At 40.0% G+C, this 13,882-nt stretch overlaps 1 protein-coding gene across 2 annotated transcripts in view; it reads right to left on the reverse strand.

Moving 5' to 3' along the window:
• bbs9 (Bardet-Biedl syndrome 9) overlaps positions 1-13,882 on the reverse strand; it is a 449,751-nt gene that overhangs the window by 116,747 nt on the left and 319,122 nt on the right. The gene's annotated exons all lie outside the window — the stretch shown is intronic.

Here is a 13,882-nt window from a genome sequence, read left to right on the forward strand (position 1 = left end):
CTGTGTAAATAACTCATTTTTGGAAACAATTAAGGTATGTAGATAAATATTTACAAAATAGTTCTGTTTAAATAATCAATTTTTGGAAACAATTAAGGTATGTAAATAAATATTTACAAAATGTTTCTGTGTAAATAACTCATTTTTGGAAACAATTAAGGTATGTAAATAAATATTTACCATATATTTCTGTGTAAATAACTCATTTTTGGAAACAATTAAGGTATGTAAATAAATATTTACAAAATATTTCTGTGTAAATAATTAACTTTTGGAAACAATTAAGGTATGTAAATACATATTTACAAAATATTTCTGTGTAAATAACTAATTTTTGGAAACAATTAAGGTATGTAAAATATTTTAAAAATATTTCTGCGTAAATAACTCATTTTTGGAAACAATTAAGGTATGTAAATAAATATTAACAAAATATTTCTGTGTAAATAATTAATTTTTGGAAACTATTAAGGTATGTAAATAAATATTTACAAAATATTTCTGTGTAAATAACTAATTTTTTTAAACAATTAAGGTTTGTAAATAAATATTTACAAAATATTTCTGTGTAAATAACTCATTTTTAGAAACAACTAAGGTATGTAAAATATTTACAAAATATTTCTGTTTAAATAACTAATTTTTTGAAACAATTAAGGTATGTAAATAAATATTTACAAAATATTTCTGTGTAAATAACTCATTTTTGGAAACAATTAAGGTATGTAGATAAATATTTACACAATATTTCTGTGTAAATAATTAATTTTTGGAAACAATTAAGGTATGTAAATAAATATTTACAAAATGTTTCTGTGTAAATAACTCATTTTTGGAAACAATTAAGGTATGTAAATAAACATTTACAATATATTTCTGTGTAAATAACTCATTTTTGGAAACAATTAAGGTAAGTAAATAAATATTTACAAAATATTTCTGTGTAAATAACAAATTTTTGGAAACAATTAAGGTATGTAAATAAATGTTTACAAACTATTTCTGTGTAAATACCTCATTTTTGGAAACAATTAAGGTATGTAAATAAATATTTACAAAATATTTATGTGTAAATAACTCATTTTTTGAAACAATTAAGATATGTAAATAAATATTTACAAAATATTTCTGTGTAAATAACTAATTTTTGGAAACAATTAAGGTATGTAAATAAATATTTAAAAAATATTTCTGTGTAAATAACTCATTTTTGGAAATAATTAAGGTATGTAAATAAATATTTACAAAATGTTTCTGTGTAAATAACTATTTTTTGGAAACAATTAAGGTATGTAAATAAATATTTACAAAATATTTCTGTGTAAATAATTAATTTTTGGAAACAATTAAGGTATGTAAATAAATATTTACCATATATGTCTGTGTAAATAACTCATTTTTGGAAACAATTAAGGTATGTAAATACATATTTACAAAATATTTATTTGTAAATAATTAATTTTTAGAAACAATTAAGGTATGTAAAATATTTACAAAATATTTCTGTGTAAATAACTCGTTTTTTTCACAACGTGCCGAAATTTTCCGACTATAGACCGCACCGGCTTTTAAACCGCACCCACTAAATTTTAGAAGAAAAAAAATATTTTTTCCATATATCAGCCGCACTGGACTAAAAGCCGATGATATATACCGTAAATTCCGGACTTTTTTGCTACGCTTTAAACTCTGCGGTTTATAAAATTGTGCGGCTAATTACGGATTTTTCTTCGCTGACGGCCAACATGCAAGTAATAATGCAAATACACATCAGCAGGTACCAGGAGATAAGAAAAGTTGCTTTTGCATAATATTGCGAAACAAAACACCAGATAATATGCCTTACCTTATACACACACACCATAATAATACTCCTATTTTTAAATGCGCCGACAATCCATCAAGGGGTGTAGCTTCATAGCTTACCAAAGTCGTACTAAAACATTTTGATAGATTTTTGAGCGCCGTGTGTAATGTTCTATATTTTCAATGGAACATATAAAATGTTGGTGTTGTTTACTTGAGTCATATTGCCATCAAATTGCAATCTACACGTATCTCCTATGTTTGACTGCCATCTACTGGTCACACTTATCATTACGCCATGTACTGGGGACGGTGTGGCGCAGTTGGGAGAGTGGCCGTGCCAGCAACCCTGAGGGTTCCTGGTTAAATCCCCACCTTCTACCAACCTCGTCACGTCCGTTGTGTCCTCGAGCGAGACACTTCACCCTTGCTCCTGATGGGTGGTGGTTAGGGCCTTGCATGGCAGCTCCCGCCATCAGTGTGTGAATGTGTGTGTGAATGGGTGAATGTGGAAATAGTGTCAAAGCGCTTTGAGTACCTTGAAGGTAGAAAAGCGAGTACAACCCATTTACTATTTACCAGAGGTGGGACCAAGTCATTGCTTTGCAAGTCACAAGCAGTGTTGGGTTAGTTACTGAAAACCAGTAACTAGTTACAGTTACTAGTTACTTTATTTCAAAAGTAACTCAGTTACTAACTCAGTTACTTACACCAAAAAGTAATGCGTTACTGTGAAAAGTAACTATTTAGTTACTTCTTTTTTTCTTCTTTTTTTTTTAAAGCTCCCATTAATGCCCTTTTTGCCTTCATTTCAGTACTGTTATTGCACTGGAGAATAATACAATCTGTTGATCAACTTGACATACATTTTTATTTTCCTTTTAACATAATGAATGAAAAACAGTGCAACATAAAAAGGCATTCCTCCTTTCTTTAAACTTGGACCAATGACCATTAATAAAAAACAAGTTTAAGTGCAACATAAGAAGAAACATCATCTTCCTTGAAACATAGGTAGTGAAATAAAGCCTGACATCTGGAGTGATGCTGCTGTCTTCCACACTTGGAGCCATGGATTGTAGAATCCTTGTTTTCAGTGGCAGGATCATTGACACAGATGGTGAAGTTTCAGTGCTCAGTAGAGATGGAACACTTTTAAGCACCTGGAGGACCTCATCTGCCACTCTCACATCATCATCAGACAGGGTGACATTTGTCTTCAGGGTGTTGTGGGTCAATGCAGAGTATATAGCTGCCTGCTGCTCCAACATATCATAAGTGGAGTTCCACCTCGTTGGGACATCATGTATGAGCAGGCAGCTTTAGCATTTCTTGCTTTGTCTTAAGCACATGAGCAGCTGTTGTGCTTGGGTGGAAGTAAGAAACCTTCCTGATCCTCCCAAAGAGGCGCTCCATCCTATTGACTGAGATTCCCTTCTGTGATGCCAAATTCACTACATGTGCAAAGCACCTATCTGTGGTCCCAGTCCTGCCTCATTCTCTGTAATTATTAGATTTTTGGCATTATCACGTGTGACTGGGATATCTTTATCTTCCATTCCTCCACTGCTTGTGTCAGCACCTGCGCAAGGTGACTCTCGTAGAGGGGGCGTGTCTTCTCATCTCCCAGTCTGCTGTGATGAAGTGAGCGCTTATAGTTCCGCTGGACGTCCACCCGTCTGTCATGAGCGCAACAGATGATGCTCGGGATAGTTCATCCACAACTTTTTTCTTCTCCTGCTCATAAGGATCTGGCACAATCTTATTGCTGAAGTGGGTGCGCGACGGGATGTCGTAACGTGGTTCAAGCACGTTCAGCATGTCTTTAAAACCCTCGTTTTGCACAACCGAGTCTGCACTTATAAACACACCGATTCAATGGCGGGTGCGTTCAAGCTCCTCCGTTATTGCGCTCGCCATGACCACGCTGTGAGTGGACTGAACGTGACAACAACTTTTTTTTGTTTGTTTCATATATCAAACCGCAGATCACCTGCCCCCACACACACACACACACATAGACCGCGCCTCTTTTCTTCTCTCCGGCTTGTGACAGAGGAAGATTCAGAAGAACGCGACGCCGCAGCGCTTCTGTTTCTAGCCGATACTACATCAAAAGTAACGTAAAATAACGCAGTAACGCATCATGTAGTAACGGTAACTAAATTACTGAATAAAAAAAAATAACGCGTTAGATTACTAGTTACCGCCGAAACTAACGGCGTTACAGTAACGCGTTACTTTGTAACGCGTTAGTCCCAACACTGGTCACAAGTAAGTCTCAAGTCTTTACCCTCAAGTCTCGAGTCAAGTCCCAAGTCAAGACATGGCAAGTCCGAGTCAAGTCCAAAGTCAAGACTGGAAAGTCTCAAGTCAAGTCCCAAGTCCTGCATTTTGAGTTTCGAGTCCTTTCAAGTCATTTAACCACAGACTAATATATTTACACAGATTGTGTATGCTTTTAAAATGCTGTATTTATTTATTAAAACAAGTGCATTTGAAATTGCAGGGAAAAAGATAGTGCTGACATTGCACTTCAAAATATCACTATTAACCAGTCATTTTAAACATGTAACTCATTCCTTTACAGAATAAACACATTTGAAAAAAAACAAGTGCAACTGTACTTATTTGCACAAAAGTGTTAACATTGTATTTCCATGGCATATTGCATTGTAACTAGTTCCACAGCAGTTTCTATCCTGTTCTTACCTTATCTCATTGATCTCATCTCATACTGTATGTGTGTTTATGTGTGCGTACACATGAAAAACATAACAAATACATGAACATAACAATGAACAGAGTTGTACTTTTTAGATGTCAGGACCCTATGCAATATGTACACATATTCTTAATATAGTATACATTTTAACTGACCTTTATTTGACTATGTTTGTCTTTTTGTAGGTGGCTAAAATACGCGGTGCTGCTGACTGCCGTCTAACGTTACGTTACTGTGTGTGATACATTGACTAACGTTACGTTACTGTGTGTGATACATTGACTAACGTTACGTTACTGTGTGTGATACATTGTCTAACGTAACGTTATGTGTAGGTACCTCATGAAACCCTGCTTTAAAAAAAATCACTTGACAAAAAGTATGAATAAGGTAGCAAACTGCAGTGGATGCAACAGATTGCCGTGTTTGCAATGACGTTATAACCATAGACATCTTATAAGTGGACGCAGCATTGGTTGCTGTGACGTGAGCAATTTGGCCGCCATATTGAAGTGGTGATGAGGAGCCGGCGAGCAGCCGAAACTGACAGATGACAGGTAGAAAACAAAGATGGTGGTGTTCACCGTTTTCCTGCTCAAATGAGCGGACTGTTGAAAATAGGAATCGGGGGATTACTTTTCACAAGTGAGATTTAACATTAACGTACTATTGGTTGTATTTTATGAAAATAATATTACCACAGAGTTGAGAAGGATCAAAGATCTTCAATATTTGTATGTGAAAATCACAAAGAAATCTTCTGGGGGAGGATGACGCCCCTACAGGGGTTTGGTTTACAAACTTTCAGCCCCACCTAAAACAAAATTCACCAGCCGCCACTGATTATGATGCATTCTCATTTTAGGCAAAGTATAAGACAATACTTTCTTAACAGTATAATTGTAACCAGGAATCAGTCTTCAAGTAACAATATTCAAATACTAACATTGTTGGGTTGAACAGAATTTGGTTTTATTCTGAATCCAGTGAAACAGATTGGTGGTTTTAGCTGATATGAAGACTTTCAGGTGTTTATATATGTTTAAGTATTTGGCAGACGCTTTTATCCAAAGCGACTTACATAAAATAATACAATAAAACAATCACTGCAAACATTATCATTTAAGGGAAGAATGTAATAGAAAATATCAATACAAAGTGTCAAGACAGAATAAACTCTCTGCTGCTGAAGCAACAGAGATACAGTCTATAGGTCCCTAAGATATATAGATATCTAATGTATTCATACATTGTTTATGTAGGATACACACATATGTATATATAACCTAATCATATTGTTTCTTCAATTTAAAAATAGATTACCGTTTTTTTCCCCCTTCTCTGGGATTATATTCCCAGTTTTGATCTCGGACGTCTGGTCATTTATAGTGTATAAGAATATTATATTACTGTAAAGCAAACTATGAATAATAAAACACGCCAAAACATGTGTCTGTTATCATGGCTACACGTATGACAAAAAAGGGGGTGAAAATCAGTCGTATTCAGTGAGGTAAAATGAATTAAATGCGCTGACAGTTCATTGCTCCTGCCAAATGAATTGCACTGAGTGGAGCGGATCACCACTCTAAGATGGCGGCCACGCGCCTCGTCTGCGCCAGTAGGCAGTAGCGCTCGATGCTGCGTCTACTTATAAGATGTCTATGGTTATAACGTTAGCAGTGAGTTTGCAGCCTCACTGATTTAACTACACAGCAAATACAAGTCACGTTACTTAGCCAATAAACGTTATCTTACATTCAAAACTTACCCTTCTTTGTGCAACTTCAAATGTCGAACGAAGTTGGAAGTTGTTGCGTCTCCGTCTGTAATATTCGAACTGCGTGATTTGCATACCGCAATTCGTTTTTTGTTGACCAAGTCGTAGTTTTTATACCCGAACGAAACCAACTTTAACATAATTGTTTATCACTGGCACGTTGTTGGACAACTCTTGTTCATTGGTTGTCCTGCAATTTGATTGGATGAATGCTGTGTGATGAAAACAACGTATATCTAATTTGATTGGCTGTTGTACTGACAGCACACCAGCTGACAGGAACAACACGCTGATAGACAGACGAAGAAAATGAAAAATACGGAGCGCTCCCAAATAACTTTTTAAGCTTTGGATTTTGGGGAAAGTGGCAAGTCATGTCAAGTCAAAAGGCTCAAGTCCAAGTGAAGTCACAAGTCATTGATGTTAAAGTCTAAGTCGAGTTGCAAGTCTCTTCACATTTTGTCAAGTCGAGTCTAAAGTCATCAAATTCATGACTCGAGTCTGACTCGAGTCCAAGTCATGTGACTCGAGTCCACACCTCTGCTATTTCCATCCCATCCATTTTCTACCGCTTATTCCCTTTGGGGTCGCGGGGGGGCGCTGGAGCCTATCTCAGCTATTTACCAAATAAAATTGCTTCGAGGTCGGTAAGCAAAACCAGAATTATTCCGTACATTAGGCGCATTATAAGGCTCACTGTCGAGTTTTGAGAAAAGAAAAAGATTTTATTTGCGCCCTATAATCCAGGAAATACAGTATTTGCATTATGGCCGTCAGTGAAGAAAAAACAATAAATTAGCCGCACCGTTTTATAAGCCGCAGGGTCCAAAGCATAGAAAAAAGTACCAAATATTCGACTTTTAAGCTTCCAGGCAGCATTTTCCAGGGTGTACTTAGTATCTGTTTGGGTCCACACTGACATGCCTTGAAAGTACAGCACCCCACACATGCAACATTCATGGGTCAAATGGTTTTACCGTCACCTCTGTAAGGACCATAAACCTCAACCTTGTACCACACACACAGTCAGAGGGTTTCTGGGTCAAACACTCAGGCCACGGCCCAGGAGGACGCTACCAAGGAAGGAAAACCTGCTAGGCAATGTGTGTTTTGTTTTGTTTTGTTCCAAACAATCTTCCTCCGTATTCCTTGTTCTGGAGTGGTCCTGTTTCTCAGAGGCTACCTGTCACGGTCCTGATCGACTGTAATCCAACATGAGATCAGTTACCTCAGTCCTGCTGAGACCAGGCGACATACATGGAGTGACAACAACACACAGGGACTGGTGGCTGATGGATGAAAGGTAGCATCATGATAAGGGGGTGGGCGCCGAATCCCGTAATTTTTTTTTACCCCGACCTGCAGTATAATCGTATTAAACTAAAATTAGGGATAAACCGTGATGGGTAACTTGGGCTCCTCTCTGAGCTGCCACCTTATCGTGGTAGAGGAGTTTGAGTGTCCCAATGATCCTAGGAGCTATGTTGTCCGGGTGCATTCATGCCCCCTGGTAGGGTCTCCCAAGACAAACAGGTCCTAGGTGAGGGATCAGACAAAGAGCAGCTCGAAGACCTCTATGGAAATGCAACAACCGAGACTCCGATTTCCCTCGCCGGGGCCTCCTCTGGAGCCAGGCCCGGAGTTGGGGCACGATGGCGAGCGCCTGTTGGCCGGGCCTGTACCCCATGGGGCTCGGCCGAGGCAACGTGGGTCCCCCCTCCAATGGGCTCACCACTCATGGGAGGGGCCATAGAGGCCGGGTGTGTTGTGAGCTGGGCGGGAGCCGAAGGCAGGGCATTTGGCGGTCCGATCCTCAGCTACATAAGCCAGCTCTTGGGATGTGGAACGTCACCTCGCTGGGGGGGGGGGGGGGGGGCGCCTGAGCTAGTGTGCGAGGTGGAGAAGTTCCGGCTGACCGGTAGGAGGCCACGGGGAAGACCCAGGACACGTTGGATAGACTATGTCGCCTAGACGCGGGTCACCGGGGCCCCCCTCTGGAGCCAGGCCCGGAGTTGGGACACGATGGCGAGCGCCTGGTGGCCGGGCCTCTCTCCATGGGGCCTGGCCGGACACAGCCCGAAGAGGCAACGTGGGTCCCACCCTCCAATAGGCTCACCACTCATGGGAGGGGCCATAGAGGCCGGGTGTGTTGTGAGCTGGGCGGGAGCCGAAGGCAGGGCATTTGGCGGTCCAGTCCTCACCTACATAAGCCAGCTCTTGGGACGTGGAACGTCACCTCGCTGGGGGGGAAGGAGCCTGAGCTAGTGCGCGAGGTAGAGAAGTTCCGGCTGACCGGTAGGAGGCCACGGGGAAGACCCAGGACACGTTGGGTAGACAATGTCGCCCGGACGCGGGTCACCGGGGCCCCCCTCTGGAGCCAGGCCCGGAGTTGGGGCACGATGGCGAGCGCCTGGTGGTCGGGCCTCTCCCCATGGGGCCCGGCCGGGCACAGCCCAAAGAGGCAATGTGGGTCTCCCCTCCAACGGGCTCACCACTAATGGTCGGGTGCCTTGTGAGCTGGGCGGAAGCCGAAGGCAGAGCACTTGGCGGTCCGATCCTTGGCTACATAAACTAGCTCTTGGGACGTGGAACGTCACCTCGCTGGGGGGGAGGAGCCTGAGCTAGTGTACGAGGTGGAGATGTTCCGACTGCCCGAACGCCTCCCTAGGGAGGTGTTTAGGGCAGTGTTTTTCAACCTTTTTTGAGCCAAGGCACATTTTTTTCATTAAAAAAATACGGAGGCACATAACCAGCAGAAAAGGTTAAAAAATGAAACTCCACCAGGTTGTCGTGCCTTATTTTGAGTTTGTTGTTTCCTGTGTGTCGTGCTTTAGTTCATGTCTTGCGCTGTTAATTTGGTGACCCTTCATGTTTTGGTGGTGTTCTCCTGTAGCAGCGTCACGCCTTCCTTTGAGCGCTATTGCCCGCACCTGCTTTGTTTTCGCAATCGAGACTATTTAAGTTGTGCGTACGCTATCCTTCTTTGTGGGGACATTGTTGATTGTCACGTCATGTAGGGATGTACTTTGTGGACGCCGTCTCCGCTCCACACGCTGTAAGTTTTTGCTGTCGTCCAGCATTCTGTTTTTGTTTACTTTGTAGCCAGTTCAGTTTTACTTTTGTTTGGTATAGCCATGCCTAAGCTTCAGTGCCTTTTCCTAGCGGGACTTTCCTTTTGTTGATTTTTGGTTTAAGCATTACGTACCTTTTACATATCAAAAAATGTTGAAAAACACTGCACTAGACAACGGCACATTATTATAAGTATTGATTTGCAAAAAATATTTTTGGGACCAATTAGGTGAAGTTGCATAATTTCCCACGGCACACCAGACAATATCTCACGGCACTCTAGTGTGTGCCGCGGCACAGTGGTTGAAAAACACTGGTTTAGGGCACGTCCGACCGGTAGGAGGCCACGGGTAAGACTATGTCTCCCGGCTGGCCTGGGAATGCTTCGGGATCCCGGGGAAGAGCTGGACGAAGTGGCTGGGGAGAGGGAACTCTGGGCTTCCCTGCTTAGGCTGCTGCCCCCGCGACCCGACCTCGGATAAGCGGTAGAAGATGGATGCATGGGTAACTTTGGTAAACTCACGGACTGACTGGCGCTCGCTTGCTTCCCTCGAAGAAACAACATACTTCAATATAAACCTATCTACTGTAAATTCCTACTATAAGCCACTGCTTTCCCCCCCTACGCTTTAAATCCTGCGACTTATAAAACAGTGAGGCCAATTTAGGGATTTTTCTTCACTGCCGGCCATAAAGCAAATACTTTTCACTAAACACATGCAAACACAATTAAAATGGTGTGTTATTGTACGTGCCATCCTTTGGACGAGTTTGCCCACACTTGGTGACAGTGAATCTCTGCTGTTTAAAGCTTTGAACCGGAAGTAAAAGTGCCGTTCCGTCTTCTATTTGTCCATAGCGTTTCTACTCGTATGGATTCTTTATTCATCACGCCAAGTAATGTTTGTAATTTTTTACAATGTAACTACAACAGTTCTTACATACTAAACCGTCCCATGTGTAATGAATCTAGCAAATTTTAGTAATAAGCAACCACTGTATGAATAAACATTTTAGTAATCAACAACCACTATATAAATAAACATGATATTCGTAATCAGCAAGCACTATATGAATAAACATGATATTAGTAATCAACAAGCACTATATGAATAAACATGATATTAGTAATCAGCAAGCACTATATGAATAAACATATTAGTAATCAGCAACCACTATATGAATAAACATGATATTAGTAATCAACAACCACTATATGAATAAACATGATATTAGTAATCAACAACCACTATATGAATAAACATGATATTAGTAATCAGCAACCACTATATGAATAAACATGATATTAGCAATCAGAAACCACTATATGAATAAACATGGAAACCATTTCAAACCCTATTAACTAATATGATATTAGCAATTAGCAGAGATTAAAAACACACATGCTATTAGCAATTAACAACTATTATATTAATAAACATGATATTAGCAATTAGCAACCCCTATGAAAAAAGTGCTCCCTCTCTGGTCAACATATGAAATAACAAGTGTGTGTAAGAAATTTAAATGCGCCCCCTTTGGCCAAAATTTATTAAAAACATAGAATAAATATGTATATAGTAGAGATGCGCGGTTTGCGGACACGACCGCGGAGTCCGCGGATTATCCGCGGGTCGGGCGGTTGAAATTTAAAAAAAATTAGATTTTATCCGCGGGTCGGGTGGTTGAAATAAAAAAAAAAAAAGATTTTAAATAGATTCAGGCAGATGGCAGTTAAACCAATTCGGAAATATATATACATAGTTAAATGTTGTTACCCACATACAAAAAACGAGCAGCACTCTTTGAAACAGGCAATTATTTATCATCAGGCACCTGCAGCACGCCACAATAGAAGAAGAAAAAAAAAGAAGATGGCAACGCCGGCAACAAACGTGGTACGCGACAAACTAAAAAAGGGAATACTAAAGACCAGGGGAAAAAAACGCCAGAAAAGTTCAGCGTGGACTCGTTTTTATGAGGTTGTAAATCAGGATGATAGTAATGCTGGCTACGTGATTTGCAAGAGCTGCGACGCTGTTTATGTCTACGACAGTCACAAAACCGGGACATCTAACATGGTGCATCACATTTGTGCAAAACCCCGAACCTCCACAAACACCCTGAGCATGAGCAGTTTCGTCTGCCGTGATCCCAGAAGAGTGCCACAGGATGTTAAAACAAGATAGAACGCAGCTGCCTGCAGCAGTTTGAGTGGCGCGAGCGCGCTTGGAGGTGCGCTCAGCGCGGCTCCCAGATGATTGCTGTGACAGCGTGGTACGCATTGAATGTCTCTGCTGCATTGGATCAGTCTCCTTTCTTTAACAGGCAAAAGCTTTATAACCTCACTAATGCCTTGCATCGTCTATATTAGATATATAACAACGGGTGGGTGCTGGCGGGTGCGGTTTTGAAAAAATTTTAGTTCGGGTGGATGGCGGATGGGCGACGACTTTTGTGATGCGGTTGCGGATGAAATAATTGCCTATCCGCGCATCTCTAGTATATAGAGACATACTGTAATAACTTGAAGTAAATCATAAAGATTAAAAACCAATTACAAACAAACAATTTAAAAAAAAGTATTTTTCTCACAATGTGTCGACTTTTTTCGTATAAAATTGGGAACAATTTGTCATATTCTTTCTGTTTCTGTAATATTGCAATATGTTCTCATAAAATGATTACTTTTGTATGTACAATTATGACTATTTAATGCAAAATGGTGACATTTGTCATATAAAATTCTGACTTTTATCACAATATTTTAATTTTTTTTTGTTGTTCTTGTAAAATAGTGAAATTATTTTCGTAAAATTTGCCGAGAAAAAAATTCCGATTATCATTATAATGTTGCCAACATTTTCAAGTTTTCTTATAAAATAATATTAATATTATTATGAGGTAAGAAGTCGTAATTCGGAGATAAAAAAGTCATATTGTGAGATAAAAAGTTGTAATTATGAGATAAGAAAGTCGAAATTGTGAGATACAAAGTCGAAGATACGAGATATAAGATAGGACGGTCGCAATTATGAGATAAATCTCATAAAGATGAGATTTAAAATTTTTTTAAACTGTAAGATAAAAAAAATTAAAAAAATTATGAGATAAGAAAGTCATAATTATGATATAAAAAGTTGCAATAATGAGATACATTCATAAATATGAGATAAAAACTCTTAAATATGAGATAAGAAAATCGAAAGTATGAGATAAAATGTCATAATTATGAGATACAAATGTGGAATTATTAGATAGGAAAGTCTTAATGATGAGGAAAAAGGGAAAATATGAAATAGGATAACAAGTTTAAATTTCTAGATAAAAAGTCGAAATTGCGAGATAGAAAGTCAAAATTATGAGATATAAGGTCATTGTGAGACAAAAAGTCATACCAAAGACTATAAAAATGGCACTCAGCATCAAGTGTTGGAAATGGGGGTTAAATCACCAAAAATGATTCCCGGGCGCAGCCACCGCTGCTGCTCACTGCTCCCCTCACCTCCCAGGGGGGTGATCAAGGGTGATGGGTCAAATGCAGAGAATAATTTCGCCACACCTAGTGTGTGTGTGACAATCATTCATACTTTAAAGGCCTACTGAAATGCGATTTTCTTATTTAAACGGGGATAGCAGGTCCATTCTATGTGTCATACTTGATCATTTCGCGATATTGCCATATTTTTGCTGAAAGGATTTTGACGATAAAGTTCGCAACTTTTGGTCGCTGATAAAAAAGCCTTGCCTGTACCGGAAGTAGCAGACGAGTAGCGTGACGTCACAGGTTGTGGAGCTCCTCACATCTGCACAATGTTTACAATCATGGCCACCACCAGCGAGAGCGATTCGAACCGAGAAAGCGACGATTTCCCCATTAATTTGAGCGAGAATGAAAGATTTGTGGATGAGGAAAGTGAGAGTGAAGGACTAGAGGGCAGTGGGAGCGATTCAGATAGGGAAGATGCTGTGAGAGGCGGGTGGGACCTGATATTCAGCTGGGAATGACTAAAACAGTAAATAAACACAAGACATATATATACTCTATTAGCCACAACACAACCAGGCTTATATTTAATATGCCACAAATTAATCCCGCATAACAAACACCTCCCCCCTCCCGTCCATATAACCCGCCAATACAACTCAAACACCTGCACAACACACTCAATCCCACAGCCCAAAGTACCGTTCACCTCCCCAAAGTTCATACAGCACATATATTTCCCCAAAGTCCCCAAAGTTACGTACGTGACATGCACATAGCGGCACGCACGTACGGGCAAGCGATCAAATGTTTGGAAGTGTACTCACGGTACCACGTCTGCGTATCCAACTCAAAGTCCTCCTGGTAAGAGTCTCTGTTGTCCCAGTTCTCCACAAACCAATGGTAAAGCTTGACTGTCATCTTCCGGGAATGTAAACAATGAAACACCGGCCGTGTTTGTGTTGCTGCAGTCGGTCGCAATACACCGCTTCCCACCTACAGCTTTCTTCTT

Source organism: Nerophis lumbriciformis, linkage group LG04 (genome assembly GCF_033978685.3).
Source record: "Nerophis lumbriciformis linkage group LG04, RoL_Nlum_v2.1, whole genome shotgun sequence".
NCBI lineage: Eukaryota > Metazoa > Chordata > Actinopteri > Syngnathiformes > Syngnathidae > Nerophis > Nerophis lumbriciformis.